The sequence below is a fragment of the Schistocerca serialis genome, chromosome 7, assembly GCF_023864345.2.
Source record: "Schistocerca serialis cubense isolate TAMUIC-IGC-003099 chromosome 7, iqSchSeri2.2, whole genome shotgun sequence".
Taxonomy (NCBI): Eukaryota; Metazoa; Arthropoda; class Insecta; order Orthoptera; family Acrididae; genus Schistocerca; species Schistocerca serialis.
Window position 1 is genome coordinate 170505488 of NC_064644.1, and position 14647 is coordinate 170520134.

Genomic DNA, 14647 nt, shown 5'->3' on the forward strand with positions numbered 1-14647 from the left:
AGCATACAATTCGGGTCAAAAGCGCTGCCTGTAAGTTTTCATCATTCTGACTAGTGTGATGCTTCCCGCCAAGACTTCCTCACCTGCGCCAAATTCTTCATCTCGGAGTGGCATTTACACCGAACGTCCAGAATTACACCCTCTGATCAAAAATATTCAGACACCTATTAGTCGATATTATAAGAGGCGTTCGAAAAGAAACGAGCAGAGACATAATTACAGAAACCAGTACCTGTATGTTAGATGTATTGACCCTGGTTGTTGAGACACTTGCCCACTGTGACAAGGCGGTGAATGACTGTCTCATAAAATTCCCGGGCCCGCGATGTTAACCAGCTCCGCACGTACAGCTGGACGCCGTCGTCCGAGGTGAATCGTTTGCCCCTCAGAGCCTTTTCTTCTTTGACCAAGATGGCCCGCTTCTGATCACTTCCTGCAGCACGGGACAACAGCGAATGCCCAGCGTTATCCGCAAACCTTGACCACCCTTCGCCAAGCGATCAAATCAAAACGACCAGGCAATCTCAATCTCACCCGTGGGCTCATTCTGCTCCACAACAATGCAAAGCCTCATACTGCCAACACAGCCGCGGTATTCCTGCAGAAATTCAAATGAGAGGCTCTTGTCCACCCTCCATACAGTCCGGACTTCTCTCCCTGTGATTACGCCGTTTTTGGTCCCCTTAAAAAGGCTCTGAGGGGCAAACGATTCACCTCGGTCGACGACGTGCAGCTGTACGTGCGGAACTGGTTAACAGCGCAGCCCCGGGAATTTTATGAGATAGCCATTCACCGCCTTGTTTCACAGTGGGGCAGCCAGGCTCAATACTTGTAACATACAAGTACTGGTTTCTGTAATTATGCCTCCGGCTCGTTTCTTTTTGAACGCCTCTTAGAATATGGAACGTGTCGACCCTTCACGTTTATGACGGGTTGAACTCTTTTGGGAAAACTTTCAGTGAGGTGCCTAAATATCTATGACAGGAGGGCAGCCTCTCCCGCCTGCCTTTCCGCTCAATACTATCATTAACGCATGACACGTAATGTACTAAAGCTTACAGCTTGTGAAACGAATGTATCAAGAACATTTTTCTCACACACTGCACCAGCTACGCACGTATTTTGTACGTTGTACCACTAGTCTATGATGGTAAAACTGAGACGTATATATCACATATGCTTAAATATCTCACGGAAAGGTGTTCTCAGAGTTGTAGGTAGTTCACGAAATAGACCAGAAAGTGCTTCATTACTCGCAACAGACAAGCGAACTAAGTGACAATAGAACGCAACGGCAACGGTATAATGGCTATTGAACTCCTGTAGGGCCTACACTGTATTACTATTATTATTGTTATTGATACTGTCCAAAGTATTGTCAGTGTCAAGTCTTTCAATTTTTCAGTTCAGAGGTACAGAGTCCAGCAATCAAGTGATTAACAAACAGTAGTGGCTCTGAGCACTATGGGACTTAACATCTATGGTCATCAGTCCCCTAGAACTTAGAACTACTTAAACCTAACTAACCTAAGGACACCACACAACACCCAGTCATCACGAGGCAGAGAAAATCCCTGACCCCGCCGGGAATCGAACCCGGGAACCCGGGCGTGGGAAACGAGAACGCTACCGCACGACCACGAGCTGCGGACCAACAAACAGTAGTCTTCTGTATTGTGTTCACATGTTGATTTGGCTGAAAGTAAATGAGGATGCAGGGTATGGCTGGAGGAATTCTCGCTAGGAAGAGGAGTGGTGCAGAGAGAGAGCGCGTTCTATAACAAGTGTCTACCATAAATGTAGATAGTATGCTTTGATTATGAGAGGGATTTGTAGGCAACACTCGAGAAGCACTGATGATATTGTTCGGTTTGTGGGGCGCTGAACTGCTCAGTCATCAGCGCCCGTAGAAAGTCCCAATTTTTACACAGTCCAATTTTTACACAGTCCAATTTTTACACAGTCCAATTTTTACACAGTCCAATTTTTACACAGTCCAATTTTTACACAGTCCAATTTTTACACAGTCCAATTTTTACACAGTCCAATCCAGCTACTGTCACGAATGATGATGACGATAATGATGATGATGATGAAAACAACACAAACACCCAGTCCCCGGGCAGAGAAATCGTGAAGCACTGAGAACTGCTTCATATTCTATGAAAAGAAAAAGTTAATTCAGTTAAGCAGAACCAATTATCTCATTGACTCACTAGCTCGTGGTTGAATAAAAACACCTACAAAAGTAATAATCAATTATCTTTCGTCATCTTAAAAACAGAAATACTCAAAGAAAATTATTTTTCTTTCTAAAGTTTAGTTAGGCGTTAGCAAATGATGGTGGGGGAAAAGGTTGTGGGCTCGGTATGCGTGGATCATCGGGTACTAGCTTAGATCCGATTGCACTCAAACTCAAGGCCAATGGCCTTAGGAAAGTGGGAACCACTCTTCTAACTCAGCCCAAATATGTTCCATCGGGGTCAGGCTGGGACTCTAGACAGGGCAGTTCATTTCAGCAGTTTTTCCACAAACAGTTTCACGGAAAACGACTGCGAACAGTTCTTCTACTGTACGTAATACACAATGGTGTAAAATGTGTTCAGATCCTTCCCCACTTGCTGTTTTCTCAAGCACAACACGGGCACCACACCCTGACCATGAAAACCACACCCTACCGTAACACTACAACCTCTTCCTTTCTTCACTCTTGGCACTAAACGTCATGGCACGTAACGTTCTCCAGGCATTCGCAAAACCCGAACTCTCCCACCGGATTGCCCCAGTGTACAGCGTGATTCATCACACCAAATCACTCGCTTCCAGTCATCCACTATCCAGCGGCACCACCTGAAGCGCCGCTTAGCAGCGAATATTGAAACGTGCGGCTTATGAGGAGCTGTGATCGATCTTTGTGTCCCATTTAACTTCCTACGCACAGTCACTGTGCTATCTGAACAGCTGGTAGCACTTTGAAACTCAAGTGTCATTCCTTTCGCCTGTTTCATACGACTTTTTACAACCGATAAGAGTCGACTTAGTCAGATTTAGAAAGACTGAACTGTCCCTGATGAATATGTTACTCAGGTGACTCAGTACACGTTCGAAGTCACTGATCTCTTATGACAGATCCATTGTGCTGTTACTGTTTCTCTGCTGACAACACGGTATTCCCCCGCCTTCTTTTAGGCTCGAGAGCACACCTCTCGCTACATCCCGTGATCGGTTCCACGTTACAGAGGGATGTACGGATACTTCGGATCAGATTCTGTAATTGCTGCGTATATTCGAATTTCTCTTTTTCGGACAGCTCTCTCTCCTTCTGTGACTTGATATAATAACATGGAAGCTACTATCTGATAGTTGGCGAATGACACAACCATCAGCAGATACTTTTTGATTGTTTCATTTTACTGCCACAACCGGTTTCGGGTTACCGTGCCCTCTTCAGATGGCTAACATTGTCCATTATATGGATGTTTTGGTTAACAGCGCGTCGTATGCTCCACAATATATTCCAGTATATTGCGGTTCGTTTCGTTGTGGTCCATGTGGTTTTCTGGTTCGATGTGTACCACAACACACATATTGTAAGGAAAGTTTTTGTGGTACACTTCATTGGAATGTATTGTGGAGCAGACGTTATGCTGTTAAGCAAAACATTTATCTAACGTAAAATTTTATCCATCTGAAGATGGGCCTGGTAGCCCGAAACCGCTTATAGCAGTAAAAAATAAAAAATAAATAAAAGTCAAAGAGTTTTTGTGGCTGGTTGCATCATTCACCAACTATCACTAACGGCCGCGGAGTTCACAAGATCCAACATGGGTGAAATAACATTGTTCCCCAATGTCTTAACATATGTCCTATCGGAACATACCCACTACATCAGCGCAATGTATTTCGTGCTCCTTACAAATCAAAACATTTCCTTAAATGTATTAAGTTGCCATTATATTCAGAAACATAAGGTGACCTCTGAATTCCGAAATATTTTCTTCAGACATTAGCAGACGTAATAAAATGGAAGTATAGTTCGAAATCGTTGTTCCATTTTACCATAAATAAAACTAGCTGATGAGATTGAACAAAAGATGGTAGATATTTGAGTCTGGTTGATAGGCTACAGGTAAGAGGGAAATTTCGTTAGTTGACGTGAATTTACGCTACCTGAGCTTCCACTTGTTCTGAAACTTCTAAATTCGCGTGTCGCCACTCTCCGCTCACGTAAATACCTTTAGAGCTTCCACTGTTATACCTGTTGCGTCTGATTTATTACCTCTTGCTGTTCCAACATTTTGCCTACCACACACAAGTCATCAAAATCTTCTTTGTTGTGGAAGCATGTAAGGTAAATAAAGGGAATAGGACTTTCATTTTTCCTTAGTTAACGGAAATGGTGCTATGCGCTCTTTCCCAGCATCAATTAACCGAATATATATTTCTTCCTTAAAAATCGTCAATGTTTTTCTAATAGACATTCCAGTTCTTAAAAATGTTTTGCTATTTATGGGTTTACATACCGAGAGTGAAATTTTTTATGTACGTTTGTCTAAGAAGTGAATTAAGCACAGATTTATTGAAGTACCTGCGTAGAAGCTGCTTATCAAAGTCGTTATTCATAGATGAAAAACTTGCGTTTTACGTCAAAGCAATTTATTCATGCTGTTAAAAAGAAGCAATTATCTAGTACAGCACACCTATGATATGAGTTTTTATTAATAGTGCAATGAAAGGAGAACGAAACTGAACTATATATGTCACGTCTTTCTATGTGATATGTATGTTTCTTACCACAAGAATGTGTAGCTAGGACAGTATTCTCCGATTATTGTCTTCATTTGTCATACGGAAAGATGGTTTTTGCAGAAAGTTTTAATGTAATTTGCTAGCTAAAACTTGGATTATTGGACTAGAAAAGTATATAACATAAAATGCAACCTATAACTTCGTTCATATAGTCTTTTTCATGTTCAGTAAAATAATAAATGCAGAGGAAATAACTTGAAAGATTAGTGCAGCTTACGAAGAGAACGTCAGTGGAGAAAACAGGGCGTTTGATTCCAGAGAGTCACTTAAATGTGTGCGACTCGACAAGTTCAAAAGAACAAGCTAGCTCCAGTGAAGTCCTTTGAACTCTTCAACCCGTCTTAGTCCTCATCAGTCAACCAGGAAAGAACAAATATGATGACACATTTGACCTTAGTTGGCAAAGTTAAAAAATTCGTTGTTTGGTACCACAGACTTTGAATAAAAACCTTCAAACTCAGTGAGAGACCAATTATGCAGTTCTCCTCCCATACCATCAGGTAGTTCATGCACAGCGACTATCCACTGTTGTTACTAATGATCAAAAATACATTATGTCAACTGCGCAGATAGGAAGAAGTGACTGATACCTAACGAGAAAATACGATATTGCGTGTTTAAGGCTTTGTTTATTAGGCGTTGCTTTCAAGGAATATAACCATAACTGCTGAGATTAATTGTCAATAACTATCTTTGATAACGAATATAGGCTATACCGTGTGTTTCGCCTAAGAGTTTTGTGCTATGTAGATGGGGCCATTCCAAACAACAATGTCAACAGAGAAAGCTGCTTTCTTTCTCAACAAAAATAATTCGGTACTGCATTCCCAGTTTAGTGTAGCTTCATATTCGCAATGACGATATCTGTTTTCAGGGACAACAAAGAACAAAGAATAAACTGTACTCAAGTAATGAGTGACTAGGGAACGATCCAATCTCACATTTCTAAACTTACCAGTTCTTTAAAAATGTTGGAAACTGCCAAATCCATAACTCGCCAGACGGTTGTAGAAATATACAGACTACCGTAGCCATAGCAGACAGCGCATTCGCAACACGGCACGCTTGTGTCCTCGGTTGACGGCGCATCGGCAAACGGATACCGTGGCACAACGCGATAGTAATTTGCAAAGAAATTATCTGTTTCCTTTGACAGTTTCTCTGACACAGTTGTTCGCACTTACTACAGGGTGTCCCAAAATATGTACTAACGCTTTGACTGCCCATAACGTGCTTACTTTTTATAGGTGTAACTAAAGGAACAGAGTGACAGGAGAACAACATAGCTTTGAAGAGAGAAACTTTTTCCTTAAACGTTATTGGAAAGCTGAAAACGCAACGAAAGCGCAAAGACGATTAAGAAGGGAATTCAACAAACCACCACCAACACACCAGCCCCATTGCTCGCACCATAGATAAATTTTAAGCAGATGAAACAGTTTACAACGTCAACAAGAAACGTTGTCGACGATAACGGACATCCACTAGCCCTAGAAAAGAAAAGCAGGTGCGGGAAACCCTCAATCGATTCCCACAGAAAACTCACGACAAGCCGTTCGGGACACAAACACATCTCAAAAGATTGCGTTCATCGCATCTCGAAGCATCTGCGCTGGAAGTGCTACATACCGACACTGATCTGTGTTCTCAGTGAAGACGATCCAGACCGGATAGTTCAGTTCAGTGAATGGTACCTGCCAAAATGTGCAGAAGACTCAGGGTTTCCACGTAAAATGGATTGGAGAGATGAGGTCACTTTTAAATTAAATGACACAATCAATCGCCGTGATTGTACCTACTTTGGTCCTGTAAATCCTCATGTTTCAGTTGAACAACATTTAAATTTACCAGGGTTAACAGTGTGGTGTTGGGTATCAACACTGGTCACCATAGGATCGTTTCTTTTAACGCAACTGTCACTGGTGAGAGGTATGTAACCTTGCTGCAGGAGTCCGTTGGTCCACTCATTGAGGAGATGTTTGGTGATGACGAGATTTACTTTCAGCAAGATGAAACACCTTCCCACTACTTTCACTGTGTTAGAGCTCACCTCGACGCAGCTTCTCCAAACACGTGGATTGGACGAAAGGGTACCACGCATACCCAGCACGTACCTCAGACTTCACACCAGTGGACTTCTTTTTATGGGAATACCTCAAGGACAAAGTTTATAGCATAAAACCCAGAACAACTGATGCACTGAAATTGGAAACTGAAAGACAATGTCGCGAAATTCCAAAAGAAATGTGTCGTGCCGTTCGCGAGTCCATTGGTTCGCGTTATAAGCTTTGTCTGGAGAGTGACGGCCATCAGTCTGAACTTTTGAGAACACGATTCTTTAAGTACCTTTTTTCTGCTGTAATTCAACCATTCAAACTTGTCTCTGTGCTCATAAATAAAGTTTTTATATTTATTCAAAGTGTTAATACATGTTTTGAAACACTCTGTATTCATTCGCTCGAATCTGCAAGTAATTTAACATCCATAATGAACAGTTGCCTTTGCGGCTAAGTGTTAATACTGTAGATAAAACTGAATTAACTTCCTTTGTTTCTTTCGCATATGCTTGCTAATAGTGTCTGTCTTAATACAGGGTCCCAAGTTGCACAGTAATGTGGTACCCAATTGTTTTCAACATTGAAAAGGTAAAATATGAGGAATGTCGTATGAAATCGATATCACCTGCTTCTCCTGAAGACCTACACATGTGTCACTTATTAGTGAATCCCTTGGACATTCATTCGAATGACGATGACATTTAATTATAAACTGTGGAGACCTTAGAAGAAATAGGAAATAATTCTGACGATTCCATGAGCTGTGCTTCGAACGATGTTTATTACGCTAATCAACGTCCAGAACAATAAAGTAGTTTCTAGCCCAAAAAAAAAACATGAAGCGTAACAGATTTCAGTGACAAAGACAAGGTTGTATACTTTTTGGTGAAACGAAAGGATGCAAATTAAGCTGCGTGCAAAGCCGGTTCCATTTCGTGTAATCTGAGCGTGAATGGTGTAAATGGAAGAAAGATTTACAAAAAATACGAATTATACGACAAAATGAAATTCGCAAAACAACGAAACACAAACTATTCGAAAGATGTAGAACTGCTCGTGAGCGTCAATGCACAGTTACCGAAGCGATCGAGGAGACTGGGCGTCTTGAATTGAAAGTGAGATGAACATCACTCATTTACTCTCATCGACCGGCTAAACACATTCCGGAAATTATAAATAAAACGAAGTCGCAGAATTACGAAGTTTATTTCAAGTAAACGCGAAGAGATTATGTCATTAATACGAAGTGGTACAGAGAAATTTGTGACTTTTCATTAACCCCTACAGTGCTGTCTGTAAAGCCAGTAAGTCAGGTTTCGTGCAAGAACTGCGTGCAAACGACACTTCATTATCTTAAGTGAGAAAAAAAGAAAAAAAAATCCTTTGTGCAATCAGTTAATGCTATGACACATTAGTATACAACAATGCCAGTGATAAGTATCAGTGGATTACTGTTTCCGCAGCTCTGTATGTATTTTCAGGAACCTCAAGGTAAATTAAGACCGAAAATTAAAAACAAAGGGCTGTTCGGTTAGAAATGTAATCGTTTAGCAAAATCTGGAAAAAATACGAGAGAATAATTTTCAATATTACAACCGAAACGTCTTCATTTCAGTTGCAGAAAATAATTCATTGTTTTTGTTGGACTTTTGACGTGGACATAACACCTGTGTCTTCAGGACGACGACATAAAGACTGATAATATAATTCCGATTCCACCCGGAGCTAACAGTGTGATTCAGCCTCTGGGAGGAAGAAAAAAAAAAAGCCGAAAGCATTTTTCAAAAAACTCTCTGTAAATACAATTTCCGATAGCTCTTCGTCATTTCAGGTTTATAAGAGTACCTGAATGCATTAATTTTTCCTCTATCACGGGTGCCTAGCGTAAGGAAAATGTTTGTTTTTGTCTTCCAATAGACTGCATTTTTGTAACAACTACAGGGAATAAACAAGGAACTGTTTCATTGTTAGTAAAATATAAATTATTCAAAAATCATAATCAATGTGCTGCAGGAATTGTTTTAAAATAATTTATGACAACTAGTTAGTCCCGATGGAAGTCGTCCACGCCAACTAAAAGGATCTCCGACACGATATTAGGAGTTATCTTATGACTTTTGTCAACTTAATGTAAATAATAAGTGTGCAGCTCATATAAAGGCATTCTATATCTTTCATCATGATTCTCCGTTTCACAACACTGAAGTTCACGTGAAGTGAGCAGTAGATAGTGTCTGATCAGAAGAAACAGTAAAATAAATGAGAGTGAAAGCATAAATGTTTCAACCGTTGCTGTTAGTTCCCTCGATAATCATCCACACGTAATTTTATATTCTATGGTGCTTCAGAGTCTTTACACATAGAATTTGTGTGCTATTCCATTCATCAGCACAGGCTGACGGATTGCAGTCACACTTGCGGCGGATGTTATCCGGAAGCACTGCACTGGTCGTTCAGCACACCACCGAAGGCCTTTATGTACGTTTTGGAGTAAAAGGCGCTTGTGGTTTATGGACAATGGTAATCACTGCAGTGGCAGAAATGCCACCCGGTCCAGCCCTTAGTAAACGGCGACTAACCATCGACGCAGATAGAAACACAACAGTAGCTGTAATCCAATGTGGAGACAGCTACTGTGTAAGCTACTGGACAATCCGTTATGGAAACTGGAACAAAAAGACTGTCGCCCCATGCTGTGTTCTCATTGTGTGATCCAGCACAGCTTGTTACTGCTTGTGAATCACTTCTGTCCACTGACTCCATACACATATCACTATCATGGCAGCATATCTAACAAGAACCGAAATGACACCGTACGGCAAACTCACGTCCCGTAAATTGGTCACTCTACACAGTTGAACTTACATATTTCATCCTGATACTGTAAACATACACGTCGAGGAAACACCACTTGATTTGACGTTCTTCTCTTAATGAGATTGCCGCGACACTGACCTTTACATTTGTACAACTGTGGACGCTAATGTGTCTATGTGTGCTCCATGTCTGTTTAGTTTTAATAGTTTCTCGCTTGTGCACTGTTTTGCACATTCTCGGAGTTTAGATCAATTGAGACCATTGTTTCTGAGATAGTCAAAGTATTACAATCATTAATGTATATCAATGATTAATACCTGAATTATATTAACAGCCAATAAATAATTTTGCACCAATAACGAATAGTTACAAACTCTTGCACTTTAGCAACATTTCATATTTGAAACACGAGATCTTTGAGAAACTTGAGAACTGTTCGTAATATAAAAAAAAAAAAAACACAATATGGGTCAATTATCTTTTTTATTTAGAAAAGCTAACTCGACCTGTATAACATTAAAATCATTATCGCCTTGTTGACAAACTGCATTTTGCAGCTGTACCTTAGGGTCTGAAGACGACCTTTGCACCAGGCCAAAATAAATTCTCTAAATACAAAATGGTAAGTTAACCATGAAACTTTTTACATTAAGACAACGTTTATACCGTACCTTTGCCTATGGCCTTTCCTGTTGGCTTTTGTGTCCATAAATTAAAAAATTTTCGGATTTTTTTCCTTTACTTCTAATGCGAAACTTTTTTTTTTTTTTGCTAAATGCCATGTTCCTAGATCAACTGCAACTACCGTAGAGGTTTTGATACGTGAGTTTTCGAGTATCAAAATATGTTATATAAATGGCCATCTCTTTTGACTACATTGGCTTAGAAGCTTAAACGTTTTCACCAGCAAGAATTCGTAGATCTTAGAATTTTAGATAAATTTCAATACCTTTTCCTGAGAAAAAGAGGACTTAACAGGCGGAAAGTTTTTATTTTGTTTTGTTTCTAATATGCTTCACAGACAGACATCGAAACGAAAATAAGATAAAGAGAGATATCTCCTTATCATTTAATTTGACACAGATGAACTCTTTACAAGATAACAGAGGTACTTCAGCATCTGCAGATCCTTATCTCAGTAATTACTTATTCCACCAGGCTTCTCGCTTATATTTCTGAGAATTTTCAAAATCACCTTAAATTTATTTCGGAGAGCGTGTATAATCGCTCTTCCTCACAATGTTAATTTTAAAAAACGTTGTTTGTAAGGAATAAGATAGCAAAACTGAGAAAGAGGGATTATGATGTTTTGACGGCCGTAAATCAAAACTGGCAAAGCCTGTATTGGTGGCCCATTTGTAATATGATGATGTGTTACCGTGAAAAGACTGTTGAGAATCTCAATGTCTATATTGACTTTGTGGAAGGATTACTCTTCAAAATAACATTGGACTCCGTAGGGTAAAAGCTAAGTGATTAGAGTTTTAAATTTGATCGTGCAATTTGCGCTTAAAGCTATACAATGGCAGCCGATCAGTTGCATCGTCATATTTATACGACCGACAAAATACCTCAGTGTGTTTTACATAAATGAGGAACTGAGAACTGAGAATTCAAGCGATTAAAGTGTTTCCTGAGGCAAACTGAGTAAATGACTGCCAAAGCTGAAGGGCTATTTATAAATTGTGTAATTATCGAAACATTAGAATTTTTTCCTAATGATCAGTTGCTCTGTGTTTAGTTATAGGTTGGTTAGGGAATGTAGTGCCCCTGCATTATTTTTATAATACACTTAAAATATAATACTCTTTGTATCTTAGAACTTTTTACTCGTAAAACGGATACGAGTGCGAAAATAGTTTATTTACTGTGGTAGATTTTGAAGATTTTCTCTTGGTACAACATACGTGATATATATAGAACGATAAGTGTTCACTAAACAGCTAAGATATGTGAGTAATCAAAGTGAAATTAATATAACTAGATGAAAAACAACAGATGAATAACCAACAAAATTGAAAACCAGAACGAAAACATACTAGTGCGGATCCAACACATACGAAAGGTTATTCATAGTCCTTTTCCATAATCCCCTCACAGTCAGTGTCTATACAATCGTTATTATTGTCTTCTGTGGTATCTCTTGGAAAATGTTCTTCTTGGGCAACACTCCTGATTCTTTACCGTTGTGTTCTGTATTTTTCAGTCTTCCTCGCCCCCTTCTTTGACCACATTCTCTTCTTCCTAAGCTCCCTCTTCTTACACCCACGACAACTGCTGTCTGGGTGTGGGATATATTGTATAAGACTCATGGTACAGCGGAAGGATGCAGTTCCTCTCACGAAGTTCTTTCCGTTCCTCAAATTTTATTTCACACTCTTTTGATGCAAAGACTGCAGAAGAGGCATTGTTGGGTGACCACTATTGCGCCTCGTGCATTCCGCCTCTATAAACTCAGGATCACGGTTTAGCGGATACTTGAACTACTTTGTTAGAGGATTTTGTTTCCTGATTCAGATCCAACGGATATGCCTCCATTGTATTTTGTTTCCTTCCGTGTCTTAAACAACTTTATCGTTTGCTGTGGTATCCGTGGCATTAATTGAAAGAAAGTTTTCTGTTTTCGTTTCCACCATGAAAAAGTTGCTGCTGACGTGCTTCACTGCTGCCATCGCTCCGCCTCCTTAACTGAGTGATAGGCACGTCTGACTGTCAATCACTGGGCCCAGGTACGACTCCTGGGTCGGATCGGAGATTTCTCGCTCGTGGACTAGATGTTGTATTGCCTTCGTCATCATCTGATCCTCATCGATCAGCAAGTAGAATGAAAAGACTTGCTCGCAACTTGACGGCTGAACCTGCCCAGGTGGGAACTCCTGGATATCAATGCCATACGATCATTGCATTTTATTTTCAACACTTTCATCCCATCATTTTCCTGTGAAACTTCACTTGTAGCACTTGTACCCTCAGCCCTTAAATGTAATAGTTGACCTTCTTGAATGTCCATATTACAGCTGGAGCTTCCACCTCAGTAGCCGAATATCCACGTTCACACTGTGAAAGTATTCGACTGACGAAATTAATCATGTTAACTTCAACTTTACCGATCCTTTCAGGCACTTGAAATAGACAAGCATGAATTACCGACAAGGCTGTGTCCGTGACAACATAAAAATGTAAACTGTTGTTGAGATGACACAAAATCTCAGAATTTACCAAAACATTCTTTATAGTATCTAAATCTATTTGACATTTTTCTCATCAGTACCATGCTCAATTCTTCTTATAAAACTTAACGTCTAGAAACAAAACGGGGAAAAAACGAACAGAGACCAAGAAATGCTTCCATCTGCCATTTTGTTCTTGGATCTGGAAAATTTTTCCGTGCGCTTACTTTATAGGGATCAGGCATTATTCCGTCAGGGGGGGGGGGGGGAGGATCAAATATAAACGGGATTTTTGTTCCTGAACATCAACAGTTGGTAGGACTGGCCCCGCGCTTCTGCTATGCTTAGGCGGTACCGTTAGAAGTGAGGACAGCTTGCTGTTGGATATTTCCCGCCATTTCGTCAGTAACGCTCACGATGTCTGGGCAACAGGTGCATCCCTCCAATGCGCAACGGCAATTATCAAATTTCTTGCTCGTGAAGGAGTTACAGCGGCGCCGGCCGGGGTGGCCGAGCGATTCTAGGCGCTACAGTCTGGAACCTCGCGACCGCTACGGTCGCAGGTTCGAATCCTGCCTCGGGCATGGATGTGTGTGATGTCCTTAAGTTAGTTAGGTTTAAGTAGTTCTACGTTCTAGGGGACTGATGACCTTAGAAGTTAAGTCCCATAGTGCTCAGAGCCATTTTTGAGTTACAGCGGCGGAAATTTGCCAAAGATTGACTGCACAGTTAGGTGATAAAACATTATCAAGGACGCGTGCTATTGTCTGGCATGAAAAATTCAAGGAAGGACAAGAACGCGTGGAAAATCAGCAACACGCTCGCCGTCCTTGAACCAGTATTGCAGATAAAAACATTTGTGCGCTTAAAGACATTATTGACGACGATCGACGGGCGATAGTATCAAAAATTTCACAAAAAGTCGGAATCAGTTATGGGAGCTGTCAAGCAATCATCACAAACGATCTACAGTTCCGTAAAGTGTGTGCCAGATGGGAAAAATCTGAAGTTGAGACGTTTGGAGATCTGTCAGAGGCTTACAGCAAGGTTTGCGGAAGAAAGTGATGCATTTTTGAGTCGGATCATCACCTGCGACGAAACATGGATTCAACACTACATTCCAGAATACAAACAAGCCAGTAAGGAGTGGCGGAGGAAAGGGGAGGCAGCATCAGTGAAAGCCAAGACTCGACAGTCAGCTGGCAAGGTTCTTTCAACGTTTTTTTCTTTTTCGATCAGCGAGGCATTTTGCTGATTGATATTTTGCATGAACGACGCACAATCCAGGCTGCTTACTGCTGCGAACTATTGAACAAGGCGAGAGTAGCATATCGCCGCAAAAGACGAGGCCAATCGATTCGACAGGTCATCCTCCTCGACGACAATGCGCGACCCCATACTGCAGCTCTAACTGTCACCAAGGTACAGGAAACGCACTGGACTACAGTTGATTATCCTCCTTACAGCCCGGACTTATCGCCCGGCGAATTCCATTTATTTGGACCTTTTAAAGAAGCTCTAGGAGGGCGACGATTTGAAGATGAGGGCGTGGAAGACTGTGCGCAACTGGCTGGTGACACGACCCAGGTCCGTCCAGTAATTCAATGTTATTCTATATATATAATGTTACTTTATCTAGTAGACTGAGTCCTAGAACTATGTCTAGAGCCAGATAAATATACCAGAACTTACAATGAGTCCAAACAGTAAAACGCAAAACTGATAACTTTTGCCAGCGTGGACAAAAGTTGTGTATTTCAGAGATTGATCTGGCAGTAGGACCGACCTGTCTAT